Consider the following 8,046-nt stretch of genomic DNA (forward strand, 5'->3'; position numbering starts at 1 on the left):
TAGTTATTTTTGAAAATAATACAAGAAAATTTCCTAGAGTTGAAGGTCTTTGAGAATTTTGTATCATCAGAAACACAGCCAGCTTGCATGGACAGACAGAGAGAAGATGAAATGAAAGGCTCTCAGATTCCCATGTTGTAATTTGTTTTATAATGCTATCATTCCCAAGATAACCAACTAAATGCATGCTTTATATGACCACCTTTATCCTTACATTTAAGTAAGAGTTAGATGAACCCAGGGGAGTGAGTTTTACTCCTGGATCCTGAAAGGCCCCCACCCAGTTCTTGCCTCACTATTGGGTGGCCTGGGTGTGCATGAGTCCCAGTCTTCCTGGATCATCCAAAGGTGGCCTTGCGCTTTTCGCTCTGCTGTCTCCCTTCACACAAGTACCGCAGGGATGAGACAGGGATGTTTGAGAAAAAGCACTGCGTCCCAGCTGATTGTAAACCTGTGTCCCGTCATGGGATTCAGACACATTAGTCCTTCTACTGATGTGTACCTTTCCAGCCAACTGGGTTAGGGATTAACCCTCACTTGCTTCCAACCCCCAGTTTTAAGAAGAATACATTAAGCCCAAGAGATGTTGGATGAAGACAACATCTTAAAAATTTCCAAACCAACAAGAATAAAGCCATCCTGCCGTGCTGTCTCCCAGGCCCGTGTTCTTAATGACTCACTTTCCCAGGCCAGTAAGGAGTCATGGCACTCCAGGGAGCCTGGGTGCTAGGTTTTTGGCCACCTGCACCTCATACTTACTGCAACCTGCAGTTAAGACCTACATTCACTCAAGCCTCGGCTTTGAATAAATAACCTGTTTGAGATAGAAATGTGGAGGGAGAGGCTGAGCCCCAGAACTGCAGCACAGACAGGCCCGAAGGATGCCATGCCCGGCACCAGCTGCTCAGCCTGGCGCCCTGGCTCAGGGCTCAGACTCTGGGCAGACAGGCCCGAGTTTCAATTCTCACCTGCCCTTTTGAGCTGTGAGATTTTGGGCGCGTCACACAGCTTCGCTGAGCCTCATTCTCTTCATCTGTAAAATGGAGACGATTAATAGCATGGATTTCACGAATTTGTTACAAGGATTAAATGGAATAATGCTTATATATGCCTACAAAGTGGCTGGCATGTATTCACCGAATGTTAGCTTTTAATATCAACAATGTTATTTTTGCTGTTATTACAATTGACATACTGATGCATCAGATTCATTAAACTGCCCAGGAGACAGAAGTGCATGCATAAGCCCCTTAGAAATAGGGAGAGTTAAATCCGGAAATTGATCCTTTTGATGGGAAAGCGCCTCCACGCACAAGGTCTGGAAAGAACACTGTGTCGTTTGGATCACACCCAACTCTCCCTAATCACAGCGACTTTGCATGGGTCACAGGAAGGACATCCCGAATGAAAGGCGACAAGGACCAACTCTAGCCAAAGCCAGGGGAGGTGCTGGTGGCACTGAACGGCCCTGGGAGGGGTTAACCATCCTGGGGGCAGAGCAAAGCAGCGCTGGCAGCTTCCCAAGCGCTATTTTTAGCTTGTGTTTTGAGCGTCTGACTCAAACTGGGGAAAAGGGTTTATTTTCTCACTTGGAGAGTTTTCAGAACACCAAAAGGATTAAGTCAAGAGGGAAACACACGCACTCCAGCCAAATCTTTTTCAGTGGTCAAAACAAACAAACAAATAAAAAAACGAACAGCAAACAATTAATCGCAGATCTGCTTGAGGCAATCTATGGAGGCACTGGAGAAGTTGTCATTTGTTTATCAGTAGCAGACAGCAGCTTCCTGCAACCAGCAGCTGCCACCCTGCAAAAGGACATCTTTCCATTTTCCTGAAGAGTAGCGAAAACTTTAAGGCAAAGCAAATGACAAAATATTTGACTGTATTTATCTGTCTGTTGGCTATTTTTACCCCTGTGCCATGCAAACGCCTTCCAGACGTCCCTGACTTTTCATCCACATCTTGCTTAGCAGCCAAGGCACAAGTCTTGTCATTTATATTTCACAGATGGAGGAGCTGAGACCCTGAAGTTTAAGTAACATGAACACAGGAGGGCCAGGCAGAGTTAGAAGCCACATGATGGTTGGCTTAACACCACTTAAGTGCCAAGGGAGAGACACAACCATGAAGGAGACAGGAAAGAATACCAATACCATGAATGCCACCTTGGAGCTGGGCAAAGTGGTAAATGTGGTAACCTAGAAAAATGTAGAGCCCAGCCGATGCTTTCTTCCCCAGTGAAGAACTTGATATAGAACACACAGAGCCTCATCTGTTTGCTATGAATTTTGTTTCCTCAGCTAAGAATAAAGCAAGAGAGCCTTTATTTATCAGTGCAATCACTCCCCATAATTCTGTTTAAAAAAATTGTACTGATTGATGAGAGAGGTAGAGAAATCAATTTGTTGTTCTACCCATCTATGGATTCATTGGTTGCTTCTTTTTTAAAAAAAAATATATATATATTTTATTGATTTTTCACAGAGAGGAAGGGAGAGAGATAGAAAGTCAGAAACATCGATGAGAGAGAAACATCGATCAGCCGCCTCCTGCACATTTCCCACTGGGGATGTGCCCGCAACCCATGTACATGCCCTTGACCGGAGTCGAACCTGGGACCCTTGAGTCCACAGGCCGACGCTCTATCCACTGAGCCAAACCGGTTTCGGCATTGGTTGCTTCTTGCATGTGCCCTGACCAGAGATCAAACCCGCAACCTTGGCGTATTGGAATGATGCTATAACCAACTGAGCGATCCAGCCAGGGCCCATAATTCTTTTTTTATATATTCATAATCTGTGTAATGTTTTTTACATGTTTCTGCCAGGCTATGGAGTTCTTTCTTCAACAGCACTTACCCTAATTATTTTTGCTAAAGTGCCCAAACCCATTCATTCATTTATTGACCTTATACTGAGTCCCTGCTTTGGGCACAGGGCTGGAAACCTGGGGACACACGGATGAATAGGTCTGCCATCAAGGGGTTCAAAGTCTACCAGGCAAAACTGGTATGGAAATAAGTAGGTGGATGCCGGGGTCCGATCCCAGCAGGTCCAGGGGTCCCCAAAGGTGTGGACGGAGTCGGCGAAGAAGGAATGAATGGCACAGAGGCAGTGTTCAGTTAATCAGCATAGTTGGGTTCTCTTGTCAGGATCTCCAGCCAGGTTCTGTAGCCATGTTCCCTCGCTAGGTTCTCCAGCCAGGTTCTGTCCAAGTTCTAGTCAGGTTCTCTTGACACGGAGGCAGCCATCGGGTGATCATCATAGCCAGGTTCCTCTAGCCAAGTTCTGGTCAGGATATCCAGCGAAGTTCTGGTTAGGATCTCCAGCCAGGTTCTGTGTCCATGTTCTCTTGCTAGGTTCTCCAGCCAGGTTCTACAGGTTCTCTAGCCAGTTCAGGGGAATCCCTATCTGGGGAAACAACCTTTCTCAGAGAGGTGACCTTGGTTAAAACACATAGTGCCAAGAAGGTGACCAAACATATTAAGAACAGTATGCCATATATGCCAGGTCCCTTGAAACAGCAAGGATGGACCGGCTCCCGGCAGGTGGATTTATAAAGAAATGTTCTAGGACCTGTGGACATGATCCTTTCTGATAGGCGAGGAGCACTCTTGCTTGTCTCACTTTGACTCTCACCTCTGCCCTGCCCACTTTGCCCAGCCCCCTTTGGTGTTGATATTTCCTCTTGCATCTCCTTGACTGCACTTCAGATCACCAGCAACCCTACAAGATATTCCAGACCACCAAAAACAGGTTTGTCCCTACAGTAGATTTTTCCAGATGTCTTCCTCACAAATTCTTTCATTGAGTAAATCAATGCTAATTCTTTAAAGCAAAGAAACGGTATAGTCTCCTTTTTTCCCTCAAACACATTCCAAAGATTATGATCTACGAGAATACGATATTGAGAAAGAATTCCTGGGCCTAGCTTGTTACTAATTTTTATTTGCTGTTTAAAGAGTTGATAGGTGAGGCAATGTCCTCCCAGTCTCTGGATTGAGGATATGCCTGGCAGCTCCATCCATCAAGCAAGCTGTCAGAGCAGGATGCTGCCCAGAAGTTGTTCATCAGAGGTCCAGCCAGTGAACACTTCCAGGCGAAAGGAGAAAGAAGAGAGGTAACCTTGGTGCCCATAGAAAATCTCTTCACTCACCAGCAGAGAAATGCACACAGCAGTAAAGTCAGAGGCATTCAAATTTAAAGACAAGATCCAAACGCATCTCTGTAATTCTGCTTCCTTTATGATGAAACACGCTGGTAAATAATCAGCCAGTGATGGTAATCTCACTGAAACATGGATCTATCTTCATTAGCAAATTTAAAGACATTTATGTCTGTCAATACGGGACAGAGCAAATGGGGGAGATGTGATTCCAAGGCCAAGCTACCCTGGTCCACCGAAGAGCTGGGCTGCAGCCAGGTGTCGCTAACAAGCAGGGGCACAAGGCAAGAACAGTGGCCATTTACACAACCACATTAATAGTTTGGTGGGTGAGCATTTACAGCAGCTTAAAGAATTTTAAGCACATGCAAAATATCAAAAGAATGTATTTAGCTGCTAGGTTTAGTATATTTTTCTTTTCTTTCATCATCTTCAACACCTTTGAACAGTTTTAGATCCTTCTGAGCTTTAGATAATGAAGTTCCTCAAGGACAGAAAGAGGTTCCATGAGGGCATGAGAGAGACTCAGAGAATGACCTCTTCTGTAGTCTAGTTCAGGGACACAGCCTCCCTGGACAGTCTCCTGTGTTCAGTCTCCAAAGGCCTTGGAGATCCAGGCCCTGCTTGGGGCCCAGAGAATAGCTTCTAGAAAGGGGTGAGTGCAAGAGTAATACAACAAGACAAGTATTAGCAAGTGCTGGAGAGGTTGTAGAGAAAAGGGAACCTTCATTCCCTGGGAATGTAGACTGGTACAGCCACTATGGGAACAGTCTGGTGGTTCCTCAAAAAATTAAGAATAGAGTTATTATATCCCTCTCCTGGGTATCTACCCAAAAGACTTGAAAACGTTTATTAGCAAAGGTATATGCACGACTATGTTCATTGCAGCATTATTCACGTTGGCCAACATATAAAAACAACCAAAGTGTCCTTCAATAGATGATTGGATAGAGAAAATGTGGTACAGATATGCTACGGAATACTACTCAACCTTAAGAAAAGATGAAATATTGACATTTGTGACAACATGGATGGACCTTGAGAATATTATGCTAAGTGAAATAAGTCAGACAGAAAAAGCTAAGAACCATATGATTTCACTCATATGTGGGATATAAAATTGAAACTCAGAGACACAGACTACTGTATGGTGGTTACCAGAGGGAAGGAGGGTGGGGGATTGTAAAGGGTAAAGGGAACCAAATATATGGGGACACAAGATAATTTGACTTCGGGTGGTGGGCACACAATGCAATATACAGATCATGTACCATAGTAATGTACACTTGAAACATATAATCTTATTAACCAATGTCACTCAATAAATTTAATAAATTACTACATTCTCTGCCCCAAACAACACAATAAAGTGTTAATCAGTCTGCAAAAAAAAAAAAAAGTAATACAAAAGGACCCCACTCGGCAGGTGACACTGCAAATCTGGGCAATTTGAGCTTTGTGGGCACACTCTAATAAGGGCCTTTATTCACTGCTGTAATCAAACAGTTATAAGTCCCTTTGATTGTCTTCTCTGCCTTCCCTAGACTTTGCTGAGTCATTCCAGGCTGTGTCATAGAACTCTGGGATGCAGCAGGAGACTCGAAAAGAAGCTCGAAGCCCTTTGTGGCCAGCTTCCAGGTTGACTCATCTTCTGGGGACAGGGTGTCATGTTCAAGAACCACAGAGAGTGGCAGAGGAGAAGGTCTGTGTCCATTCATGGGGATAGTCCAAACCTGATGGTGATATAGCTAAGGGTAGACCTCCGCCTCTCCAAGTGTTTGAGGACTTGAAGTACATTCCCTGTTCTCTTCCAGCTAGAAAAGGCTCCAGGGGGTCCACATGGCATCTCCAAGTGCATCTCCACCCCCACCTTCCCAAAAGTATCCTGAGCACCATACTTCATCCAAGTGGCAGTGGTGGCATCACAGCCTGTCTGTGATCAACCGTAGAGAACTCAGAAAGAGAAGAAGAAAACTTCCCACCTCCCACCTGTGCCTGAGCTAGCCTTGCATGGAGAGAAAAAGAATCTCACTGAGGAGAGAGGTGAACCACAATACCCCCAAAGTCAAACCTCCTCCCCTAAAGAGAATCTCTACTGGAGTTTGTGGCAAGGTGGGGTGGGGGTGGGGAATAGAAAATGATTTTACAACCCTCTCCTGATTTGTAAGGAGAAATTTTTCCAAAGAAAACCCCTTCGTTGCTGGAGGAAGATGGAGGTGTTAGATTGCTTCAGGTCAGAGGATACAAATTGGTGGGTAGGGCACCTGAATTCTTCAGGATCAGAGGACGAGACTATGAAGAACCTGGTGGGAGGAGACAGGGTGACAGAGGAGAGAGGGAAACAACAAAGGTGGAGATTTTGATGTGTTGCTGTGCAGTGTATGATATAATCTCTTCTCTATCTGCCATGAAGCAGCCTATAAAATCAACATTACCAATTAATGCCTTTGTAGTTCTGTTGAGGGGGCAGGAATGGAAAGGAGGGGCTCAGTCCTTGAGACAGTGCCCGTGAGTGAGCAAGGACTACCTATAGGGCTATCTAAGCCTGAACTGGGCAGCATAGCATGATGAGCAAAGGGTGAGTGAGGGCCAGCTCTCCACTGGCCTGTATGGCTATGGCCTGGGTGAGTTTAAGGTGGCCGGGCTGCTTTCCAGGTGAGTTATAGAGAGACAGCACAAAACATCTGGAGAAATAGTGTCTCTCTAACACCTCTGCTACTCTGCCTGTGATCTGAGAACAAAAGGCCCTCTCGGGCTGGAAGCAGGAAGTTCATGGGTTTTAATGGGAGCTTTTTTCTTTATAACAAGCTGTTTTAAGGCCCAGTGTTTGGTATGATGGTGCCATGTGCCATATGACTTGGGCCCAGGTATTTGCTTACTTAGTGGCTCTCTAAGTGTGAGCCCTGGGTCATAAACATCAGAATCACCAGGGAACTTGCTAGAAATCCCAATTCTCAGGCCCCAAATCTACCAAACCAGATACTTGGGAGATAGACTCAGTGATTTGGTTAAATAAGATCCCTAGGTAATTTCAGTGTATGTGACATCCTACCTAATAAAAGAGAAACATGCAAATTGACCGCACAGCTGCTACGCCCACCAGCCAAACAGGAATGAGTATGCAAATTAACCCAACAAAGATGGCAGGTTAATCTGCATACAGGTGCCCACTGACCTAGGTTCTGGGAATATCCTAGGGACCCAGGCAGCTCAGAGCCTGTAGGCCCCAGCGTAGGCCCTCAGTGGCCTTGGTCCCAGAACACCCCTGGCCACTCCTGGCACTGTGGGGGCGGGGCAGCAGAGGCTTGAGCAGGGCCAGAGAGGAGCCGAAAGGCCCTGCCCATGCTGCACAGAAGCTTGATAGGAGCTGGGGGTCCTGCCCAAGTTGCGGCAGAGGCTTGAGCAGAGTTGGGGGGCTTTGCCCAAGCCGTGGCTAATGCTTCATCGGAGCCGGAGGGCCCTGCCCAAGCCATGGTAGGGGCTTGATCGAAGCTGGGGGGCCCTGCCCAAGCCCTGGCAAAGGCTTGAGCAGGGCCTAAGCAGAAGGGAGTGGGGGGTGGCCTTGCCCAAGCCCCGGGCAGAGGCTTGAACTGAGCTGGGGGTGGGGGGGGGCCTGCCCAAGCTGCATTGGAGGCTTGAGCAGGCCTGGAGACAGGGGGTGTGCCAGCCTAGGCTTGCCAGCAGTCCTGCCTCTGCAGGTGAGCTACAGAGGAAACACCATTTCTGACAGCTCATTGGCTAAGCTCCCTGTATGCCACTGGTAATATTCTTAGTAACTTGGGTAACAAGAATCCAAAAAGGTAATCTAGGGTTTTTCATCACACTCCTGGCGAAAAAAATGAAGGTCCACTGCTGGAGGGCTAAGAACTGTCATATCCT

This window comes from Myotis davidii, unplaced genomic scaffold (genome assembly GCF_000327345.1).
Source record: "Myotis davidii unplaced genomic scaffold, ASM32734v1 scaffold281, whole genome shotgun sequence".
Taxonomy (NCBI): Eukaryota; Metazoa; Chordata; class Mammalia; order Chiroptera; family Vespertilionidae; genus Myotis; species Myotis davidii.